Raw genomic sequence first — 23,269 nt, 5'->3', positions numbered from 1 at the left:
ACGAACGGTACATGTTCCTAAGGGCTCAATAGGATCAGCGCTTGCTGTGCGTAGCGAAATGGCAGAAAACGGCATGGCGACTTTTCGGAGCGTACGGCGAAGCTGGTCGGCAATGACGGACACTGCGGCACCCGTGTCGACAAGCGCGTGAACGGCGATACCTTCGGCAAAAACTTCAATGACGTTCGTTGGGAATAAACGAGGGCTTGAGCAGTTCGAAGAGATCGCAGTTCTTGCCTCCGGAACTGCGCCATTTAGTTTTCCTCCGCAGCCGGAGGGCGGCGGACGATGGGGGACAGCGAACGTCGACGGGGAGATGGAGACCGACGAGTGTTGAAGCTTTGGGCAACATGAGATGAAGGAGCGAAGTGCGGAACTGGTGGTGAATAGCGGGTCTGAGAGTCAGGAGCATTCCCTTGAAGTCTCGCAGTATCGGGAGGATACCAACCTCGCCGGCGGCAGAACCGTGCCACGTGTCCAGCAAAGCCACACGCGAAGCAGATCGGCCGATTGTCTTGGGTACGCCAGGGATTATCAACAGGGGGTCGAGGTAGCGGAGCACAGTTTGGAGCTGGGCGTAGGGGCTGCGGAGGCGCGCAGAAGCCGCTTCTGGGCACGTAGTTCGCAGCTGCAGAAGGTGAGGTGTAGAAGCCGCTTGTGGGCGTGCAATGCGCAACTTCAGGCGGAGGTCTTGGCCTGGCAACGACGGCAGCGTAAGTGAGCGGGACTGTCGCTGAAGGTGGCTGATTAGCAAGAGGTAGTGCGTCGCTGACTTGTTCATGGATGACGCGTCGCAGTTCCGGGGACAAAGAGGACTCAGACGACTGGGTAGCAGGCAGCAGTGACAGTTGGTGCGCGACTTCTTCGCGAACAAATTGCTTGATTTGGTCGAGGAACGAAGAGTGGGCGGAAGCAGCACTAGAACTGTCAGTTAAAGCCGAAACCGTGTCGTCCGGCGCGACAGCGCGGCGCGTGGTAAGGCGTTGTTTGCGGAGCTCATCGTAGCTCTGGCACAGTGTAATGACCTCGTCGATCGTTTGAGGATTTTTCGCCAAGAGCATTTGAAAGGCGTCATCTTCTATGCCCTTCATTACATTCTTGATCTTTTCAGAGTCAGGCATGGTGGGATTAATGCGCCGGCAAAGGTCAACTACGCCTTCAATGTAGCTGGTGAAGTTTTCACCCTTTTGCTGAGCGCGACCACGCAAACGTTGTTCTGCGCGAAGCTTGCGCACAGCAGGGCGACCGAAGACTTCTTTGAAACAATGGGTAAATGCTGTCCAGGTGGTAAGGTTGGATTCATGATTCCGGAACCAGAGATTCGCGACTCCAGAAAGATAGAAGATGACGTTAGTCAATTTAGCTTGGTCATCCCACTTGTTGTGAGCACTCACGCGATCGTATGACGAGAGCCAATCCTCCACGTCATGGTCGTCGTCGCCGCTGAAGACCGGAGGATCGCGTTGGTGGGGAGCACCGGAGCAGACGACAGGCGATGCCATGGGAGGATCGGGCTGCGCAGCGTCCTGGGGCATAGCAGAAACGGTAGGGAGCGTCCGGCTGCGGAGTTCCAGGTTTGGGAAGGGCCCAGCACCTCCACCAAATGTTAAGATGCGTTATAGTTCGGTTGATTAGACGCTCAGATAGCAGAGCACGTAGCGAGAGGACACAGAGCTTCGGCAACACAGACACAAGGCTTTCAACCCAAAACGTTGTCGTCGTCTTCTTCGAAGCAGTGCCTGCCGCGCGTTCTTCTCCAGTACAAATAAACATCTTGGTATAATATTCTCGCTTAGCTTTCTTCAAGTCAGAACTTAGTTTATTTCTCGTTACTATGAAATTATGAAGTAACTGACGGTTCCGAGCGTACGGAACGAACGGATTGCAGGCCCACGTTGGACAACTCTTGAAGGACGACGGCCTGGATCAAGGAAATTGTCGCCGGAGAACGATCAGGTGACGGGAATGAAGGGGCCGCCGGTTGTGCTGCTTCGACCTCACGACGAATGATGCGGGTCGAGTTGTCACATCGTGACGGGTGGTGGAAGTGGTCGTCACAGGATGACGTAGCATCTGTATCGGGAAGTCGCGTGATGTGGTGGGATACCCGGCGGCCTTTAGCATGCTCGAGACGGCAGCACTCCTTGAGGATCGTATCGATGCTGGTGACGTTCGTAAACACCAGTAAAGTGAAGACGTCGTCAGCAATGCCTTTGAGGACGTGATTAACCTCATCGTTCTGAGACATGTTCGGGTCAGCCTTGACACAAAGGGCCAAGACGTCGCGAATGTACAACACGTAGGACACTCAGTCGACATCTGTAGCCGTGTGGCAAGGGCTTTCTCGGCATTGACTTGGCGACCGAGCGCATTGCCAAAAAGGTCGCGGAGCTTCTCTGTGAAGAGATCCCAGCTCGAGATCTCCTCTTCGTGAGTCTGGAACCATGCCAGTGGAGCTCCGTCCAGGTAGAAAAGAACGTTGGCAAGCATAATAGTGGGATACCAGCTTTTACTGGCGCTGACACGTTCGTATAAGCGAAGCCACTCGTCAACATCAGGACTAACGACTCCGCTGAAAACATGAGGATCCCGAGGGGGGGAAACGGCCGTGTAGGTCAAGGCTGCAGGCGCAAACGCTTGCGTAGATCAAGCGCCGCCAGCAGGAGCCTAAGTTGCACTGTCGTCATTGCGACCCCTGCGAAGCTCCATGACGGGTACGGGGAAGGTCCGCCTCCACCAAATTAATGTTACGAGTAGCTGATGCCCCATGCTATTTAGAATTTAATTACAGGGGAGCTCTACGAGGCCAAAATGGCGACGCTATTTCAAGCGGGCACACACGTCGTCTTCTTCCTCCTCAGTGCAGCCACACTTTGGCGGCTGTTCCATAACAATATGATGCAAACCCCCAACAAACTTTCAATGTTTTCAGCTAGCTAATCATCAATAATCTAAATTCTGTGTCATTTCAGCGTGTGAATGGCGTTTTTGTCAGTTTAGGTGTCGATAACGTCTATTTTCTAGCTCATCCTAACGCACCCCTTGGTTTCAAGCGTGATATATTGCATAAAGGTTATTTTGCCCTGTGCTTTCTGAAACAAAGCCATTTTGCTGCCCGTAATTTGATGCAGTTGGTCTTCAAAGAAATGGAGATAATTTAAACGGTAGGGCTCAATAATGTTTTTTCACCTAGACAGCGATCAGTCTTTGATCTCCAGTACATCCTGTAGAGAAAGGCATGCATACCACTAATTTGTCATTTGTGTTCGTTGCTTGCCTTCGCCGCATTGCCCCGTGGCCACTCAGAAACGTAAGCAGAAACTCCACTGGAGTTGTCCAAGTATGCGTAAGCACACCCCCAAATTTTATTGGCCTACCCCTAAACTTTAGGTTGGCACATCCCAAAATTTCAGTTGGCGCGCCTCCAAATTTCAAGTTGACCCACCCCTAAATTTGGTTTGGGATAACAGCAAATACTAGTTGGCCCACCTCCAATTTTCAAGTTGGTCCAACCGCAAATTTCAGTTGGCCCTTCACGAGACTACAGTTGTGCCACCCCTTACTCTCAAGCTGTTCAATCCCCAAATTTAAATTTGCCCACCACTAAAAATTCACTTGGCCCTCCCCCAAATTTTAGATTATTTTTGTTATTTCGTGATTACTGCCAGCCTATGATTAGAGGTCTTAAGCAGAAGTGGTTACATACATGACGAACAATACATTGAGCACAAGGCGCGAAGCGTGAGCAAAATGAAATAGCACTGAATTTTAAAATAGTTGGGCCAACGCTAACTTTCACGTTCGCCCGCCCCCAAATTTCAGTTTGCCCACCCCTAAATTTAAATTGGCCCACCCCCAATTTCAAGTTGGCCAACGCCCCAATTTCCGTTGGCCCACCTCCAAACTTCAGGTTGGCCTACCCGCAACTTTCAACTTGACCCATCCCCAAATTTCAGTTGGCCCAAATCAAATTTAAAATGGCCCAGCCCGAAATTTTTGTTCACCCACACCTACTATAGGGTTCCCCATAAATTTTCTGTAGAGCCATATGTACCCTTTTGGGTATTATATCTGATTAATTTCATTTTTTTTTTGTTTCAGAAGTTTCTTATTCCTTAAAAAGCTACCAATCACCTACACGTGCAGTAATGGAATGAATAAACGTCCTAACTTCAAAAAGAACGCATTTTTCTGCACATAGAAGGCAGTACACTTATCGCGTGATGGGCAGATTTCACTAGGTACTCGCCAAACAATGCTTAAGCATTAAAGCTTCGGTTTATTGTTTTTTTTCTTTGCCACAAATATATAGGCCTCTGTAATTCCAGGGACCTGTTTGGGTTTAGGTGCACTCCATGTTGCAAGGCACGAAATTTCTTTTTCTGCATGACACAGACATGCGCATACTTGTAGTTATGTTGGCCAAGGCATAAAACCTCATCATAAAGGTGATTACTTAACAAATGAACAGCACATGGTTACGTTTTAGGAAGTAAAAATAGAAAATATAATATGTAAAGGGCACCCGTAACAAAACTAAGCCGAAACCAGATCTTGAGTTTTGTGTTACTGCCATCTCGCGAGAGACTGGGGAACTAAGTCCTACGCTACGGTAAATAATTTACATCACGGAATCTAACCGCACCCAGCATTAGGCAAAGGGATAGGTGCAAGCGAATCAACAACTCAGCGAAAGCTGCCAATGTTTCTGTAATGACACTCTTAGGTTTTTAAACATACCACGTGAATGCGAACGACTGTGTTTCAAAATTCGTTTTGGAGAACAGTGTTGCGCTGGGTGTAGAGTGGAGACAGTCATCAACCGAAAGCTGTGTCCGAACAACGTACATTGCAGTGGCTATTACGATAGCAGCCTTAGTTTTATCGCAGCGGTCGTCTTAGTCTCAAAATTCAAATACAAATTTTCGCCGTTTCCATAGGCTTTCATTGCTGAACCATTAACCACTTTGAGAATGAAATTTAAGCTATCCATAGCAAAATCACTGCATTTGTCCCGTGTGGTTTATCTGCTAGGACATGTCTATGACCTACCTTTTTCAATAATCAGCATGCACTTTAATTCTTAGCGAATAACCCGGTCGTTTTATTGAAAGCGCATCGGCTTCGCCCTGCGACCCCTTGTGGCGCTAATTGGTGCTTTTCCAGAAAAACAAGGCATGGAAGCTCCGAGGATCCATGGTATGAAGGCGTGCACGTGTGGAGTGGGATGAGTTCCATTCAAGGAAGGTTAACTTACGTGTAAGCGGGGAAAGTTTTTTCGCTGCGCCTGCTCTCAAAACAGGAATGACAACGTAGTTGACGCCGTCATGGGCAGATCGGGCAGCTGCTTCCGCTTCATCATTGCCATGTATGGCACAGCAATTGTGGACTTTTCTGATCTCTGCTGCGAGCTGCTCATGTTACCTGTGGCAAAGTGCTGAGGGCTAACTCTGCAGGGCTGCGCTGGAATGAGAGAAGGTTGACCATGGATGGGGTGATTCCTGTGGAGTGAATTGAAGAGCCGCTTCCAGTTCAGCAGCTGTTGTCCATGATACACGAAACGTTTGATTGCTGTAGTTTCGTTAATCTTGCTGCTATCACCACCGCGGTAGCTGAACTCCTAGCTGTGAATTATCCATCAATGCATGCAAACGCGTGCTCAGCCACTGTGCACCGCACGTAAATGTCCTGATTTAGCGCGTTTCAGGGCAAATGACGGCATGTTAACTTTGTTCAGGATTCCTGGGATGGCGAGGCGTATTTCAGGTTTGTACAGGCATCATAAAGGGGAGAATGGTCTTGCTGCAGGCATGTAGTTGGATGGCAACGAGGCACGATTTGCAACAAATACACGAGTGAAGTTTGTGCGTACCCTTTCTACAGGCAAAGAAGCAAGATGGTGAGAAGGTAGTCGGGCAACTTACCGAATAAGCGCCGTGACAGCGTCGATCTCCAGTTAAGGCAGTCGTTTCCGCAGTAGATAAAGACTTCAGAAAACCAAGACACGTCCTTGGAGCTTGAACTTGTAGTCCCCGGAGTACACATAAGTTCGTTTTGCTGCAGCACAGGGAGGCTTTATCTTGCGAAACCAGGCATGATAAAGCTAAAGGATTTACCGCACCGATGTGCCCCATGATGTCCCGCCAAGAAATTTGACGTAATAACCGTTAACCTCCTCTTTACGTCTGAAATGTGCGGGCTCCAGATACGTCGCTGTCCATAACTACCATAAGCAACGGTGTTTGTTTCCTTGCAATAGCTTGTCCATTGACACAGAGTAAGGCCTCTTTCCCTTCCAAGTGCATGTAACAAGGCAGAATTTCCCTAAAAGCCGTCCTAAATCCGGTTTTCGCAAGTACAGCGATGGTAATATCAAAAACTAAAAGGCCAACATTGCAATCTATAGCAATGGGCTGCTGCTTATCGGTTTTGGGACCTCGGTTTTCTGACCTCATAAAGGTTCTGTGACCTCACTAACGTGCTCATCGCACGTTAGTGAGGTCCCAGAGCCTTTATTCCCCTAATAAAGCACAGATTTGGTTGAAGGCATCCTTAACTATCCCCTTCGCTTGGCGAAATAACATAGTCCGCGGGTAGCATATGCTGCTGTGAACATCTAGACCAAGTTTTGCTCTCGTATGCGGTACATTGAGCAGGCAAGTGGATCGCGAAGTCACCTTCCTCTCAAATGCTCTGTTTTCAACAGATGGTGCTCACTCTTTTCTCGATGCACTATTTCGCCATCGGACGCACTATTTCGTTATTCACTAAGACGGCTACTATTCGCCGGTAGCTGATATCAAACCTCAGTCGGCTACATGGCATAAATACCGCGGCCGCCGCGGGCTGCCGCCACGAGTCCACTGGCTAAGCGCACTGTGGCTCGCTGAGCAAAATCGCATTTGGCATATCTTTAGTGCGTCCTAGGCACCAAAAGCGGAAATCGTGGCGTCTACGTTAACATACCAAATGAAATTCGAACTGCGTGCATTGGTAACATTTAGAAGGCGGAGCGTTGGGGGCACGCCCCACTACGCCGTAGCCTACGCAGTGCAAGGTATGGGAGAAGGCACGGGAGCACAGTGGACGCCGTGTTTGATTTCCAAAACCTTCGCTTCTACTGAACACATTGACGTACATTTTGCGGCAAAGTATTTCTGAAATGGCCTATTTTTCACTTGAAATGCCTTTCTCCACTTTGATAAAAATGGTTCAGGGCCCCTTTAACAGAATTTCCATAAAACAATGGCCTACTAATTTTCTCAACAATTTCCTGTTAACTACGCTAGTCGTTTATTAAATGCTTATTTCTAGATCAAATACTGGGCCGTCTTGAGGGTCCCCAGCAGCAAAAACTCAAATTAAAGTATCCGACAAAATTGCAATAGCTCCGTTCGCGCGATTCATGCTCGAAAGCGCCGCGATTGATTTTTTCACCCTCAGTACCAATCGCTGCAACTTTATAATGTGCGCCGCCTGGCTGTAGCGCGTCACGCAGGGTTATGCAAGAACACATGTATTTATTTTTATTATTTGGTGATGGCAGTGACGATAGCTTTCTGACTACCGTGATTTACACTGTTTGGTTCGGTTACAACCTTAGACAGAATCTTGGGCAAAGTTAAATCTGTACACGACTGTTGTTGAGCAATTTACTGATTTAGATTAGTGTGGTGTTTTAAACAATCAAGAACTTCCTTTCTGGTCTTGAAATGTCCTCATTGAAATATCTAACCATGATCACAGGGGCAGTGTCATCATGGCTAACCAATGCAAGGTGCGTGTTCATGAACTCATCGATATCACACTTGGGAGTTCCTGGAGATATATACACTGTGGACGTCACAATTCCGCCTTTCGTTTGTACGCCGCAGTCATCCCTACAGGTGGTGGCAGTCCTTTTGCGAGTCAAGGGTTCATGACTATACATACATTTTCTCAATTGCCTATAAACCAGTGCCTCCTGCTCGTGCTGTTCACAAACAATTCAGGTATACTTATCGACTTCAAACAATGCATCTTGATTTTAAAGCGAAGCTTTATGCGGCTAGGTAAAACAAAAATCTGTCTGTCCGCGCCTGTGTACAGAAAACTATCATCATCAGCAATGACTCGAGCGTCGTCGTCTTTTTCCACAGCTAGCACCGTTGCGGCTCCTCATTCCACCGTAGAATTTCACTTCTCTTCTGTCGTCGTAATGGGGAGGCCCTGTTTACGGGGTTATAAGCCATTGCGTAAGGGAGTATCAGCTATTCATTGTCTTACGTGACGGATAGATGTAATTTTGAAGCATTGCCAGCGTCAGTGGCGGGCGGATGCTGCTAACCACGTGCATGCCATCAAGCAAACTGGAGACATTGAATGCAAGCGAGAACGGCGGACTGCGGGCAGCCGAACGTGTGTGTGTAAGGTGATTAATAAACAGAGATGTAACCAATAATTCAGAAAGACTTTAATGCAACGTCGAGATTAACCCAACGATAATGTGCGGGGCCGCACATTTCACCGTCACTGGTTTTCCATATGTACGAAGTGCTTGGGCAGGGATTCGTATTTATTTCATTTATAGTTCAATATTATTGTTATTAGGGGCGGAGCGCTTGAAGCCTGCTTTGCCTCCGTCCGAGGTCGGCCCGCTATTGCAGTACCTCCGGGATCAGCCCATGCTGACCTTTCTTATAGTTGACGCACGGACACACGAAATGCATGGAAACCTAGCTATATACAACTTCGTTGTGAAAAAAAAAGGCCCGAGAGTTCGTTAGGAGGAGGAAGACGACGTCGTTTCCACGCAGACGTGGTTTCCTTGTGTTCCTTGGAAATTGCTCGACAGCAAAGAAACTCTCGCCCTTATCCGGATACGAAACTCATCGGAAGCCTATGGGGACCTGGGGACTCTGGTGAGGACTCTTCTTTGCCTTGTCCTACGGATCCTGCTCGTCTGATAGACTCAAAACAAGCACGGCTGGCGCTTAGGCTTAGTGCGGCCGAGCCGCCGCGCTCGCCCGACGAAGAAGAAGTGTTTGTGCCAGATGTGAGCTCCTCATCTGTACCTTCCACTGGACTGCTGCGCGTGACAACATCCATGCCAACTATGCAGCCGAAGTGTGCAACCGATAGCTCGACTACCCAAGACGCAACACCGAAGGACAGTCCTCTTCGTTATGTGCATGTGAACCTATCCGCAGTCGTGCCGACGGACACTGGTGACCCTATTGACGTGCAGCCATCTTTCGGTTCGACGAATGCAGCCAAGCGAGGTCCCCCTATCAACGTGCTTCAACAAGGCGCCATTGCATCGGAGCAACCGGAAAAAAAAGGTAAGGGCCACCCCAAACAATTCCTCCACGGCCTCCCCTACGCCTGCTCCCTCTCAATCTTACCCAACGCCCACCCCTTCTCAATCATATCGAGTTCATATACGGCCCCTTTCATGCTACGACATAACTTCAGTAATCACAAAATATGTCCAAAGGGTCATCGACCAATCTCTTGAAACCACCGGATACAAAGGGTTCGCAGCATACAAATCTACCAACTCGATCACTGTGCACTTGGCATCTCTCAGTGATGTGCAGAAAATGTGCACTTTAACATCTATCCCGCTGTCAGAAGATCAACACCTGCCTGTGCAGTGCTACTTTGCATCGGGCCCTAATATACAGAGGTGTGTTGTCTATGGCATTGACCCAGAAGACACCCCTGAGGTAATATGTCGTGAATTGACCTCCACGACACACAGGGTGCTCGCAGCCAGATTCATGGGCAAAAGCCGTACATGCTTAGTGACGGTACAGGGCCCTCAATGTATCCCAGAACGGTTTTATTACTATGGTTGCATATTGCGACCTAAACCCTACCTCCCTCGAGCAATATTCTGCTACCGCTGCTTTCAACGTGGACACATGCAGGCATTTTGCCCACAGCGTACTATTGATCCAGAAAAGCTCACACCAGAAGGCCAACCACGATATCGATGTGGCTTATGTAAATCTGATGAGCACGATATGACAAGCACAAATTGTCCGACAAAACAGAAGGCCACAATGCGGATACGAAAGGCTATACCAAAAACGACTATAGTAACAACACACAATCGTTATGAGGTTCTTGCAGAAGAGCCAGAGATGCTCTTGGCAGAAGAGGAAAAAGCCCCAGAAACACAACTGTATTCTTCTGTTCTTAAACGTGGCAAGCAGTCGCAGACAAAGAAACAGAAATTACCGGAACCTCTGCATCAGTCAGATGATGACCATGATGACATTAACGCTCGGATAGACGCACTGACCAGAGAGATTGAGCGACTACGCAAACATAAAGAATTGGTAATTCTGCGTCGTCAGAAAATAGGACCGACACGTGACGCATCAACCACTGCGGATGCCACCGTTACGCTTGGATCCCGTCCGGCACCACAGGTCAACCAAGCTGTTTGGACAGTAGTTTTAGATCAACTTGCTCAACTAACGTTGCTCATTCACAATTGCCTGCATCATGGCTAATTCTCTGCAGCAGCTGTCACAGGATGGAATTCTACAGTGGAATTGTCGGTGCCTAAACTCCAAATTTGGAGAAATTAAAACCAAGCTTCAATACAATAAGCTACATGTATGGGCACTGCTTATTCAAGAGCATAATAAGCTATGCTCCCTATCCAATTTCAATGGGTATCATAACCCATCTATTAGAGATAGACGTGCTACTATAATGGCTTCAGCTCCAGGAAAAGCTGCAGTTTATATATCATCGCATATTGCTCACACAGTGATTGACCTTTAGCCATGGTGTAGTGGTAATCAAGAAGTTGTCGGGGTCCTAACACGACCAGTGAAGACTCCTGTCATTCTAGTGTCATTCTACGCCAGACCGCAGCGCACACGTTTGAACTTGGGGTGGATAGCCCATCTCCGGTCTACGTACCCGGGAATTCCTATTCTCGTGGGTGGAGACTTCAATGCCCCACATACAGAATGGGGGTACAAGTACAACTCCCGAAGAGGATACCAAGTTAAAAACATCATGGGCGATGCCACTTTTACACTGCTGAACCATCACGCTGTGGCTACCTGTGCTGTACCCGCAGTATCTAGAACAAACGCTCCAGACCTCACGTGGTGGTTGGGTCCTGGAATGCCGCAGTGGCGGGTGGAACCAGACACATGGGGCAGTGATCATACGCCAATAATGATTGGTTTGCACAGAACGTGCATAAAGAAAATTCGGCGATGAGTAACAGTCACGCATTGGGATAAGTTTCGGGAATCATCGATAGATGAAGTACCCTCAGAGCCCTCAGAAATTCTTCCCGCTTTGCAAGAACTGCTACGGAGGAACACCACTGTGACCACAGTTGACGAGGAACAACCTCAACCGGACCTCACCCTTTTGCAACTTTGGGCAAAGCGACGTCAGGCAGAATTGTATGCGTCGAGGAATCCCGATGCACCAGGTAGCCGTGCACGTGCTAACCATATAGCGGCGAAGGCGCGTCAGCACGAAAAGCAACTTTCTCGACGATGATGGCATGAGTGGTGCGAGAATCTTGGATCGGGCATTGGAAACAGAGCACTTTGGCGAACGTTCCGGTCAATGGAACGCGGTCATAAGCAACCTGACCCTGCAGCGAGCGTTAGGTTAGCGATGCAGAGTTCGCCACATCAATTTGCAGAACACGCTGCTAGAGCGTTTTTCCCGAAATACGATCAAGCGTCACCTATAAACTGCCCCGATATTGATGAGTCTGCCACAACCTCCAAATCCGAAATATCCAGCCCTTTCAGCATGGCCGAACTAATAGCGGCGATTGAAACTTCGAAGCAACGAACGACACCTGGTCCCGATGGTATTCCTTATGAGGTTTTCAAGAACATAGAAGGAGCAGCTCTCGACGCACTTCTTCAGGCTATTAATAAAGTATGGGAGACTGGAAACGTTCCACCTGATTGGAAGCATTCACTTGTTGTCGCGATTCCGAAACCAGGAAAGTCTCCTTATAGCCTGCAGTCTTTTAGCCCAATTTCACTAACCTCAACTGTCTGCAAACTCGCTGAAAAGATGCTGGCCACACGAGTTTCCTGGTGGCTTGAACGCCACGATAAATATCATCCTGCTCAAATTGGATTCCGTTCTTACTTGGGAACTGAAGACGGCCTTTCTATGTTATCAGACGATGTTTTACAGGTTTCTCCACACAGTCATGCTGTGCGCACGGTAGTAGCAACAGACATAACGAAAGCTTATGACAATATCGACCATCAAATCATTATATCTAACCTCATCGACCTGGGACTTCCACCGCGGTTGATAAGATTCATCTACTCATTCCTTCAGAATCGCACATTTGCGATTAGAGTAGAAGGAAGGCAAGAAGGATACTTCACATCGAACAGAGGAGCCCCACAATGTTCGGTTCTGGCTCCTCTTCTCTTCAACGCTGCTTTAATACCTCTAGCCTGGCAACTACATCGGATTCCGGATGTGAGGTTCTTAATCTATGCGGATGACGTCACTTTGTGGTCCGTGCATAAAGATATATCTAGACAAACTCAACAGCTTCAAGAAGCCCTTGATGTGCTGAACAACTACGCTCGGAAAGCAGGATTGGACATTTCCGGCCAAAAATCAAGCTATGTTGTGGTGGCCAACAAGAAAGGACGCACAAGAATCACGCAGCACCCCTTCACATTTAGACTCGGCGCAGTGACAATCCCTGAGGCTTCTGAGGCCCGCATACTGGGTCTCGATATTCACCAATCCGGCAGTGGTGCACACTGGCTCCGTAAAACCAGACAGAGTTCGACAAAAACACTTCACCTTATTCGTCGCATTGCAGCAAAAGCAGCTGGAGCTCGTACTGACGTAGCTCGACGGTTGGTGCGTGCAGTCTTGCAGCCACGAATTTTATATCAAGCACAATTTCAACGGCTGACTTTGGCACAGCTGGCACAGTTGGAGACGATTAATCGCGATGCGATGTGCACAATCACAGCACTGCCCCGCATCACTCCGATACCAACCTTACAGGAACATGCCCAGCTCAACACAATTGCAGAGCTAATTTTGCAACGTGAAAAAGCACGTGAAATAAAAAAGCAACTTATTCCGGCTGTCGCTGCGTTGCATGCTCATTTTCACCGCGGCTCTCGGATTGACAATCAGCCCTATCCAATGCCTCCCTGAGAATTCAACAGCATCACAACTAATAAGCCAACGAAGTTACGACGCAGCGATACAACAGGTATTATTGACGAACACAACAACGTCGATGCATCATGCGTTAACACCTGCAAAGTCTGTACGGATGCTGCCATTCTCCCAGACGGCGGAAGGACATCATTCCTGAGTACTACGCATAATTTCATCAGCGGCCACCACCGCTATTTATCTACGGAAGCCAGCGCTCTAGTAATGGAACTTCAAGCCATTCACGACGCTGTGCAAGATGCGACATCTAAGCTGCCTACCATCAAGCAACTAGATATCTTCACTGATTCTTTAGCGGCTATTCAGGAACTCAAGAAGGTTGATAAGGCGATGGAAATCTGCGAGAGAATACACACTATGAATAGTAAGACAGCTACTTGCGTCAAGGTACACTGGATTCAAGGCCATTCAGCAAACCCTCACAACATTGCTGCTGAGCAGCAGGCACACTGCCCTCCTAACCCTGATCCTCCACCTATTCCCCTCCCACCCCAACCCCGTAACTCGCTGCGAGCCCGTAAAAATGTTCTCCGGCAGGACACACGCGCTCTTATCCCCCCGTGTGTCTGCGCCCTCCCCCTTCATCTTACTAGGGCGGAGGAAGTTGTGCTTAGGAGGCTTCGGGCCGGGGTGGCCCTTACACCGGCTGTTGTCTCAAGGTGGAACTGGTCGCATTTACCACTGGGTGCTACGTGTCCATACTGCTCCATTCCTGTGGTGGAATCAGATGCATACCACCTAATATGGACATGTACGGGTTTACAATCGGAACGCTCGCGTCTCCTACTGCAAGCCGGCCTCCGCTACAGTGTGACAACCAGCTATGACCGCTGGATACATGACAACAGATTCCACAAAACACTGCTTCAATTCATACACAACACAGGCCTCACAGCACACATATAATACACATATACGATCCAAGAATTATGCCTTAAAGGCAAGCCTTTATCGCAATAAAAAAAAAGACTTCGTTAGGCCTGGTAGAAGGGCTTGACGCGCGCAACATGGACAATTTCAGGTCACGAGCGGTACCTGCTGTGATTTCGTAATGCCATCTGGCACGGCCTCATAACTGAGTGCACCAAGACGTTGGATGGTCTGGTGGGAATCGGACACAGCGTCTCTAAAGATACTCACAAAATCCTCGTCGGTGTATCGGCATCTATACTCAAGTACAGTCTCCGCTATGGCATTCCACATAGCGTCGTTGAAGCACGTGTCGGCTGTTCGTCCTTTTCTGGTGCTTCATTTGCACACGTGCTTCTTTGGCAACCAGCGGACGTGCGGTGACGTCCAGATTCTCTTCATCGATGAAGTGCGGCACGAAGCATTGTGTCGAGAGTCCCCATCGTGGAATTTCTTCCGTAAACCAGTATGCACGGCGTAAGCTGTGTGTTTCTTGCGCTGTCTTGTTCCATGTGAAGCTTACGTATGGAAGAACGACTTCTCCCGACTTCTACTCAACATCGGCGTATATTGCTAACATGTCGGCTAGCCCATTTGTCTGCGGGTTGAAGGGAGTTGTCCTCCTGTCGCTTATCTCGCTGTGTTGCAGAGTGTCTTGGGTAAAGGTCGACTGTAAAGGTCGTTCCTCTGTAATGGACACGTCTGCAAATGAGGCACCAGAAAAGGGCAAACTGCCGACACACAGTCTTCAACGACGCTATGTGGAATACCATCGTGGCGACCGGCTTCTCACATATTGTGCTCATTCTTCATTATTTTTACGATCAGAGTTAGGTCAGCTACTCCATAATAACATTTGTCTGCGGATTGAAGGGAGTTGTCCTCTTGTAGCTTGTCTGGCTGTATTGCAGAGTGTCTTGGCTAAACGTCCACTGCAAAGGTCGTTCGGTGATAAAATACGCAACAGCTTGCTCGGCGTGATCTCTGTGTTTCTTGCATTGCCATGTTGCAACCGATGGTTATGTACGGAAAAACGCCTTCTCACATCTTGTGCTCACTATAGTGCTCATTTTTCATTATTTGTACGATCAGATTTGGATCAGCTGCTCCCCATAAGGCCGTTTGTCTGCGGGTTGACGGGAGTTGTCCTCCTGTAGCTTGTCTGGCTGTGTTGCAGAGTGTCTTAGGTAAAGGTCTACTGCAAAGGTCGTTCCTCTGTTGGTAAGGAGGACTTCTGGGGCACCATGTCACAGGAAGATGTTCTCGAAGAGGAATTTCGCCACTTTGGCTGCACTAGGTCTCGGTGGAGCCTCACCTGAAAGGTAGTAAGGTAAGATAGTTACGTAGTTCAGGAAATGTAGGTACAAATGTAGGTATGAAGCACTACACATTTTATGTCGCGCATACGATGTGATTACTTGAAGTTTCGTGATAAAATACACACCAGCTTGCTTGGCGTGATCCCTGTGTTTCTTGCGTTGCCGTGTTGTAACGAAAGGTTATGTAATGAAGAATGGCTTCTCACGTCTTGTGCTCATTATTCTGCTCATCTTTCATTATTTTTGCGATGAGAGTTGGGTTTACTTGCTAGCGCTCAAAATCAATTGGCAGAATGCAGTATCAGCGCGCAACGGCGGGGCTTCAGCCGAAATGTAGTGCAGGTGAGGTACGTAGAAAGGTAAGTAGAAAGTACTGCACAATTCGCGCTGCGCATACGGTCTGATTACATGAAGTTCCGTGAGAACTTACAAAATAAATGGAACCAACGATAACATCCGATTATGTTCCAACTCATGCTGGCGCGTCTTGCACAGAGCGAGAGCATTAAGTTGATAGTGGGTGAAATGCAGTTCCCGGGGAAGGGTTATATAAGTGCGTGTTTTAATATCGTGATTAATCGTTCGCTTACCCTGATGAGAGCAGCGTTCCCCGGTGCTATTTCATTAACTCAAGAATAAATAATAGCACACGGCCTGTGATAGAGGGAACTATGTGATAATTCTCCGTAATAATTCGCATTAAAACTATGCACGATAATGAGTACCACTCATAGGAAGGTTTCTATTCATTAAGTGCTCAACTCCTCTACCTATTTTTGTTTTAGTATTTCTATAACCATTGACAATAAAGTACTTACACCCACACTGAAGCATCTCGAGTACAGTTTTATGATCTTTACGAAGGGCTTGCTGAATCAAAATCGCAAAACAAGGGAGAACGCTTTTGCTTATATTGTGACACCTGTTGCTGCTACTAAGTTCACCTACACTTCAAAGTATTGCTTTCCTCGTGACATCACAGCGGTGTGTTTCTTTTCTTCAAGTGAGCTGCACGAGCAATATTTGAGTATTGCTTTCAGTGTTTCTGCCGTATGTTTTATGTATTGGACAAAGCCACTAAAGAAATAAACCAGATTGAGCGCTTAGCGCTTCAATCCTGAAAGTATACACACGAAAATAATTGATTACTAGCCTTTAAATGAACATGCCTTCATTCAAATTATATACCTGATACGCGGTAAGCATGGTATTAGTTGTCAGACGTATTGCATTCGCATTTTTAAGAGTTCTACGTGAGTATCGTGATGGCCTGATTTAGTATGATTTGCAATGAGCTGATCTCGGTATGACATCTGTTTCGCAAACACGCTACAGCGTAGTCTATATGGGAATAAAATATGTGCTAGAGGGGCTGGTGTATGACGTAAATGGTAAAGCACCTTACTCGTATTCAGGGCTGGTATGACTTAACCCATTTTCTCTATTCATGTAATATGGCTTCATTTGGCGCTTCACTATGTAACGTATTTACTCACGGTAATTCGATGCTGACCAACCGATACAGCCGGTATACCATTCATTAGACGTTGCAATGAACTGGAAACAAAAAAATATTTTAAATGCATGATGTACCATTATTTAATTACACCATTATTGATTATTTACACGATCAAAGTCGGGTTTACATGTGCTCAAATGAGATCAGCAGAATTGACTATCATTGCGTAACGGGCTACTAACGTAGAGTGACTAATAATTCAGTCAGGCGCATATCATTGATCAAAATTATAAAGAGAACAGCACCAATAACAAGCCCTTGAAGCCCAAATAAATTACAGCTCTCATGTGTGAAATAGCAAAGAAAACAGTGGCAATTTCAATTTTATTATGTCAGCAATTTTTGGAAAGTGGCAGGGGAGACGTCATAATCTCAAGCTTTTTTATAGTATGAAATATTCAGCTGTGCCGAAGTCTTAGTGAGATCTAGAAAAACGCAGGCGTAATTCTTCACTTGGTAATATTCCATGTAAAATATCAGCTAAGGAGACTAGGACTAGGTCACTTGAATGTCCCTGAGGCAACAAAACCGATAAGAAGAAATAACATCGCACATTAAGTATTTTGTCAAACCTATGGCCACTACTTTCTCTGTTACGTTGTACTGAAGAAAGCCAAATGCAAATTATCCGATAGATTGCCTTCAGTCCCCAATCACCTTTTTCTAAAATGGCAGTAACCTTGTCTTCTTAAGCTCATTAGCAAAAAAATTTTGAATTTGAACATTCTGTTAAGCATAACAAAAAAAAGGTAACATGAGATGAGCAGTCAATTTAATGGTAAGGTTGAATGCCATCCAGCCTGACAACCCCTTGCATTCGAAATGGAGATGAGAGCAAAGAACTCATCAGCTGTTGGCAACATGAAAAATTAAAAAGAATGGCGAGTTGAGCTAGCTTCAAAGTATTCTAATGCCATTACATATTTACTGAAAGATCGATATATCATTCCCATTGTTACGTTTCGCCTACGACGCGCGGTATAGCCGGCGCGGATGCAACGGACGCCGGGGCTTCATTCAAAGCGGCGGACATTTTGGCCCTTTCAACGCTGCCGTAACGCCTCCTGCCAAGCGCGTCCAGGCATGTTTCAATGCCACGTGTATTCGTGTGTGCGTGTGTGTGTGTGTGCATGTTGGTGCCCACGCTTGTCAAAGCGCGGCAGCCGGGGAGAGGAGCTCCCCAAGTGTGAAGCGAGGAGGTCTGACCGGCGCCGGCCCGGCGGACGCGTCAGTACACTCGTCTCAACGTGTCTCTCAGCCTGTCCGTGCCCCGCATCACGTGCGCCTCTGACGAGGCGTTCCTTCTTCCCCTCGACTCCGAGAGTATAAAAGCAGCTGCTCCCGGACGCCGAGAGAGGCTCCGAATTCTTCCATCGAGTAGCGTGCTCTCCCGTCTCTCCACTTCGGTCGACCTGACCGGCTGCTCTTTTACGATGCTAGAATAAACAAGTTGTTCTGTTAGCACTCGACTCATGCTTTGCCAGGACCTTCGGATGTTTCCAGTTGCGCCCCAGGCCGCCAGGCCAACGCTACCCTTGGGGCTTCCGACCCATTTGCAACAACGGGTGTCAGCGCTGAGATTCCAACAACTGTTTGCCAGCGGTGCGATCGCGACAACGGAGGCCAGCAGCGAAGATATGCGGTTGACTGTATGCTGAGCAGCACAACGACCATCCGGGAGCAGTGCAACGAGCCCTGTGTGATGACTGGTTGCCTGCAGCGGAACGACTGCGCTGAATTCTTGGCTGCGAGGTTTGGTGAGTGCGGGACTTTCTTCTTCTGAGTTTTGCCAGGCTTTTGTTAGTGTCAGAAACAGGGCTGGTAATTGTGGTTGTCGTTGCTGCCGGGTTAGTTTCCGGCAAGACAATAGTAGGCAGTAGAGAAAGCAGCATTCAGAGCAGCCATGGATCTGAAGTCGTTGCGCAACCCGAAATTGCTGGAGCTTGCAAGAGAGTTGGGTCTGGATGTCTCAGACAAACTCAGAAAACCAGAATTGCTAAGGGCTATTCTGGAGTTAGAAGCTGAGGATGACGAGCTGTCGGAATGCCTTGAGATCATTGAGGAGAGGGAGACGGCAAAAAGAGGGGAGCGCGAACTTAATAAGCAAAAAGAGAAACAGGAGCGCGAACGAAAAGAACAAAAAGAGAAAGAAAAAGAAGAGCGCGACCACGCTTTGGAAATGAAGCGTCTCGAGGTAGAGATGGAACGCGCTCGTAATGGAAGTCAGGCACACGGTGCAGGAGAACGACTATTGTTCAAAATGACTGACGTGATGCGGCCGTTTAAGCTTGGAGAGGACATTGGTTTGTTCCTGGTTAACTTTGAGGGAACGTGCGAGAAGCAGGGGTTCTCTCGGGAAACGTGGCCACAGCGCTTGCTCACTTTGTTACCCGGCGAGGCGGCCGACGTAGTCGCTCGCTTGGAGAGAGAGGAGGCAGAGGATTTCGACAAAGTGAAATTGAGTCTGCTAAAAAGTACAGGCTGTCAGCGGAGGCTTTCCGTCGGAAGTTTCGGGAAAATGAGAAAGGCAGAAGTGAGTCATATACAGTTTGCTTACAGGCTTATGTCAAACATGCAGGAGTTGCTCAAAGAAGAGAAAGCGTTTGGTGACCACAAGAAAGTTCTGCAGTGTTTCGGGCTGGAACAGTTTTATAGTCGGTTACCTGAGAACGTGCGGTACTGGGTCTTGGATAGGCCAGACGTTAGTACGGTGGCTAGAGCCGCTGAGCTAGCCGAGGAGTTTGTGACGCGCCGGGCTCGCGGAGCTAAGGACGGTCAAAAGGGTGAATTTGGCTCCAAGTTTGAGAGGCCGAAGTTCACGCCCATGAGAGCAAAGGGGGACACACGTAGTGCGGATGCGAGTGAAAGCAGTCCGACCGAACGTAAGGACACGGCGGCAGCCGAAGCCGAACGCAGAAAGCGGTTCGAGACGAGGCAAGCGCGCGTTTGTTATACGTGCCAGAAGCCGGGTCACTTTTCGGTGCAGTGTCCAGAAACAAAAACAAAAGTCGTGTTTTTGTCATTATGCAGCACTGACGAGAACATGAAGCTTCTCGAGCCTTACATGCGAGACCTCCTCGTGAACGGAAAAGAGTGCCGAGTGCTTCGCGATTCCGCAGCTACAATGGATGTAGTTCACCCCTCTTACGTAGAACCCGATATGTTCACGGGCGAGTGCGCATGGTTCAAGCAAGCCGTGGAAGCTCATAGCGTGTGTCTGCCCGTAGCAAAAGTGCTTATTGAAGGACCTTTCGGAGCACTTGAGACGGAGGCGGCAGTGTCATCTATGCTGCCCCCCCCCCCCCCCCCCCCAGTACCCGTACCTATTTTCAAACAGGTCCGATCACCTCCTGCGCGAGAAGGGGCTTTTGTTTGGTGAGGCTAGCGTTCAGGCCTTAACCAGATCGAAGGTTCGGGAGCTCGCTGCAAAGGCGGTAGTTGCGGGGCCGACGTTGTCGAACAATGAGAAAGGATCAGAGTCGCAGCAAGCTGATATTCAGAGCACGTCCGAACTGAATAAAATTGAGCCTGTAGCGTTGAAGGCACCAGATACTGGAGAGGAAGTGCCCGACACGGGAAAGTTAGAAGAGCTATCTGCAGATTTGCTTATCGCGCCTACGTCAGACGGACTTAATAGGTTGCTAAAAGTCAGCCGGTCGGCTTTGATAGCCGAGCAAAAAAAGGATGGCAGCCTAGAAAACATACGCTGCGATGTCAAGGAAGGTATCGCCAAGAAAAATGCTCGTTTTGTGGAAAGAGGTGGGGTCCTGTACCGGAAGTATCTAGACCGCAGGGGAGTGGAGTTCGATCAGCTGATCGTGCCTCAGTGCTACCGTCAGGATCTGTTGCGCTTGTCGCATGGGGGTTCGTGGTCCGGACACCTAGGAGTTAAGAAAACTAAGGACCGTCTCTTGCAAGAGTACTATTGGCCAGGGAGTTTTCGGGACGCAGACCACTTTGTGAGGACATGTGACACCTGTCAGCGGGTTGGCAAACCAGGGGACAAATCGAGGGCGCCGTTGAAGTTGGTACCTATCTTTTAGACGGAGCCTTTTAGACGGCTCATTATTGATAAAGTGGGACCTCTGCCGGTAACAGCCACGGGGTACAGACACATTTTGACTGTGATGTGCCCAGCGACAAAGTTCCCTGAAGCAGTGCCGCTTAAAGAACTCAGCTCAATTGAGATAGTCAATGCACTACTGTCCATATTTGCGCGAGTTGGTTTTCCTGCGGAAATCCAGTCAGATCAGGGCACGGTGTTTACGAGCGCTTTGACGACAGCCTTTCTCTAAAGGTGCGGGGTAAAGCTGTTACACAGCTGAGTGTACCACCCACAGTCGAATTCCGTTGAGAAGCTCCACTCCGTCATGAAGCGCGTGTTGAGAGCATTGTGTTTTGAACAACAAACTGACTGGGAGCTGTGTCTGCCTGGGGTGATGTTTGCATTAAGGACCGCGCCGCATGCGGCTACGGGGTTTTCACCAGCTGAGGTGGTGTACGGTCGCTCGCTGCGGTCTCCGCTTCGCATGCTTCGAGAATCGTGGGAAGGCAGGGGCGACGACCCAGTCGTGGTGGAGTACGTGCTTAGGCTCATCGAACGCTTAAGAAGGGCACAGGAGTTGTCAGGTGAAGCAGTGGCAAAGGCCCAGCAGAGGGCCAAGGTTTATTATGATCGGACAGCCAGGGTCCGTCGTTTTGAGGTGGGCGATGAGGGCATGATATTGCGCACGTCGCTAACGAACAAACTCCACGTGCAGTGGGAGGGCCCAGCACGGATTGTTCAAAAACTGTCGGAGGTTAACTACGTGGTGAGTCTGCCAGGAAAGCGGAAAGCACAGCAAGTTTACCACTGTAATCTGCTCAAACCCTATAAACAACGGGAAGCAGTGGTGTGCATGATGGTAAACGTTCCCGAAGAGCTTCCGGTCGAGCTTCCGGGACTAGCCTCAGTGACGAACAGGAAAGACACCGATCAAGTCATTAGTGACTTAATCAGTAAAGCATCGCTTTCGCCTGAGCAGAAAACCGAACTACACCAGCTCTTACAAGAGTTTCAAGGTCTGTTCTCTGAGAGGCCTGGTAGGACTTCTGTCCTTACTCATGACATAGAACTTACCTCCCCAGAGCCAGTACGATCCAAGGCGTACCGGGTGTCACCCCGCCAGAGCGATATTATGGAGGCTGAGGTAAAGAAAATGCTACAGCTCGCTGTTATTGAGGCGGGTGAGAGTGATTATACCTCCCCTTTGATTTTAGTTGAGGTACCGGGCAAGGAACCTCGTCCTTGCGTCGACTACCGCAGGCTTAATTCCATCACTAAGGATCAAATTTATCCGATCCCTAACATCGAGGAGCGCATTGAGAAAGTTAGTAGCGCTCAGTTTATTTCCACCCTAGATCTTGTCAGGGGTTATTGGCAGGTTCCACTTAGAGAAGAGGCTAGTAGGTATGCGGCGTTCATTTCACCAATGGGAACGTTCCGTCCTAAAGTTTTGAGTTTTGGTTTGAAGAACGCGCCATACTGCTTTTCAAGCCTCATGGATAAAGTGTTGCGGGGACAGCAAGAATTCGCTTTACCGTATCTAGACGACGTAACGATATTCTCCGCATCCTGGCCTGAGCATATGGCCCACTTGCGGGCTGTGCTTACCCGCCTGCGCGATGCGGGCTTGACAGTCAAGGCTCCCAAGTGCCAGTTAGCACAGGCCGAGGTTGTCTACCTCGGTCACGTGATTGGACGGGGTCGTCGCCGCCCCTCTGAAATAAAGGTGGCCGCTGTGCGAGACTTCCCGCAACCGCGCACGAAGACCGATATTCGGTCGTTCTTAGGTGTCGCCGGCTACTATCAGAGGTACATCCCCAGGTACTCTGATATCGCGGCTCCCCTGACGGATGCTCTAAAAAAAAACAGAGCCCCAAACAGTCGTATGGGACGAGACAAAGGAAAGAGCTTTTGGCGCCCTAAAGAGTGCCCTAACAAGACAGCCTGTGCTACGATCGCCAGACTACACAAAAGGGTTCGTTGTTCAGTGCGATGCTAGTGAGCGAGGCATGGGCGTTGTACTGTGCCAACGGGAAAATGGAGAAGTGGAATACCCCGTCCTGTATGCTAGTCGTAAGCTGACCAGTCGTGAGCAGGCGTACAGCGCCACCGAGAAAGACTGTGCGTGTCTCGTGTGGGCCGTTCAGAAATTGTCATGCTACCTAGCCGGCTGGAGGTTTATCATTGAGACGGATCACGGCCCTCTCCAATGGCTGCAGACCATCTCTCCAAAAAATGGCCGCATCCTGCGCTGGAGCCTCGCTTTGCAACAAT

General features: G+C 48.7%; 1 long non-coding RNA gene across 1 annotated transcript in view; it reads left to right on the top strand.

The window, feature by feature from the left end:
- LOC140213213 (uncharacterized) overlaps positions 1-16,410 on the top strand; it is a 137,788-nt gene extending 121,378 nt beyond the window's left edge. The window contains exon 3 of the long non-coding RNA XR_011890153.1: positions 16,217-16,410. This is a non-coding gene — a long non-coding RNA (uncharacterized lncRNA). The remainder of the gene's footprint in view (positions 1-16,216) is intronic.
- Positions 16,411-23,269: the final 6,859 nt, after the last annotated feature.

Source organism: Dermacentor andersoni, chromosome 9 (genome assembly GCF_023375885.2).
Source record: "Dermacentor andersoni chromosome 9, qqDerAnde1_hic_scaffold, whole genome shotgun sequence".
NCBI classification, from domain to species: Eukaryota; Metazoa; Arthropoda; class Arachnida; order Ixodida; family Ixodidae; genus Dermacentor; species Dermacentor andersoni.
Note: the sequence above shows the minus strand (reverse complement) of the source record. Positions and strands in the feature narration are given on the sequence as shown.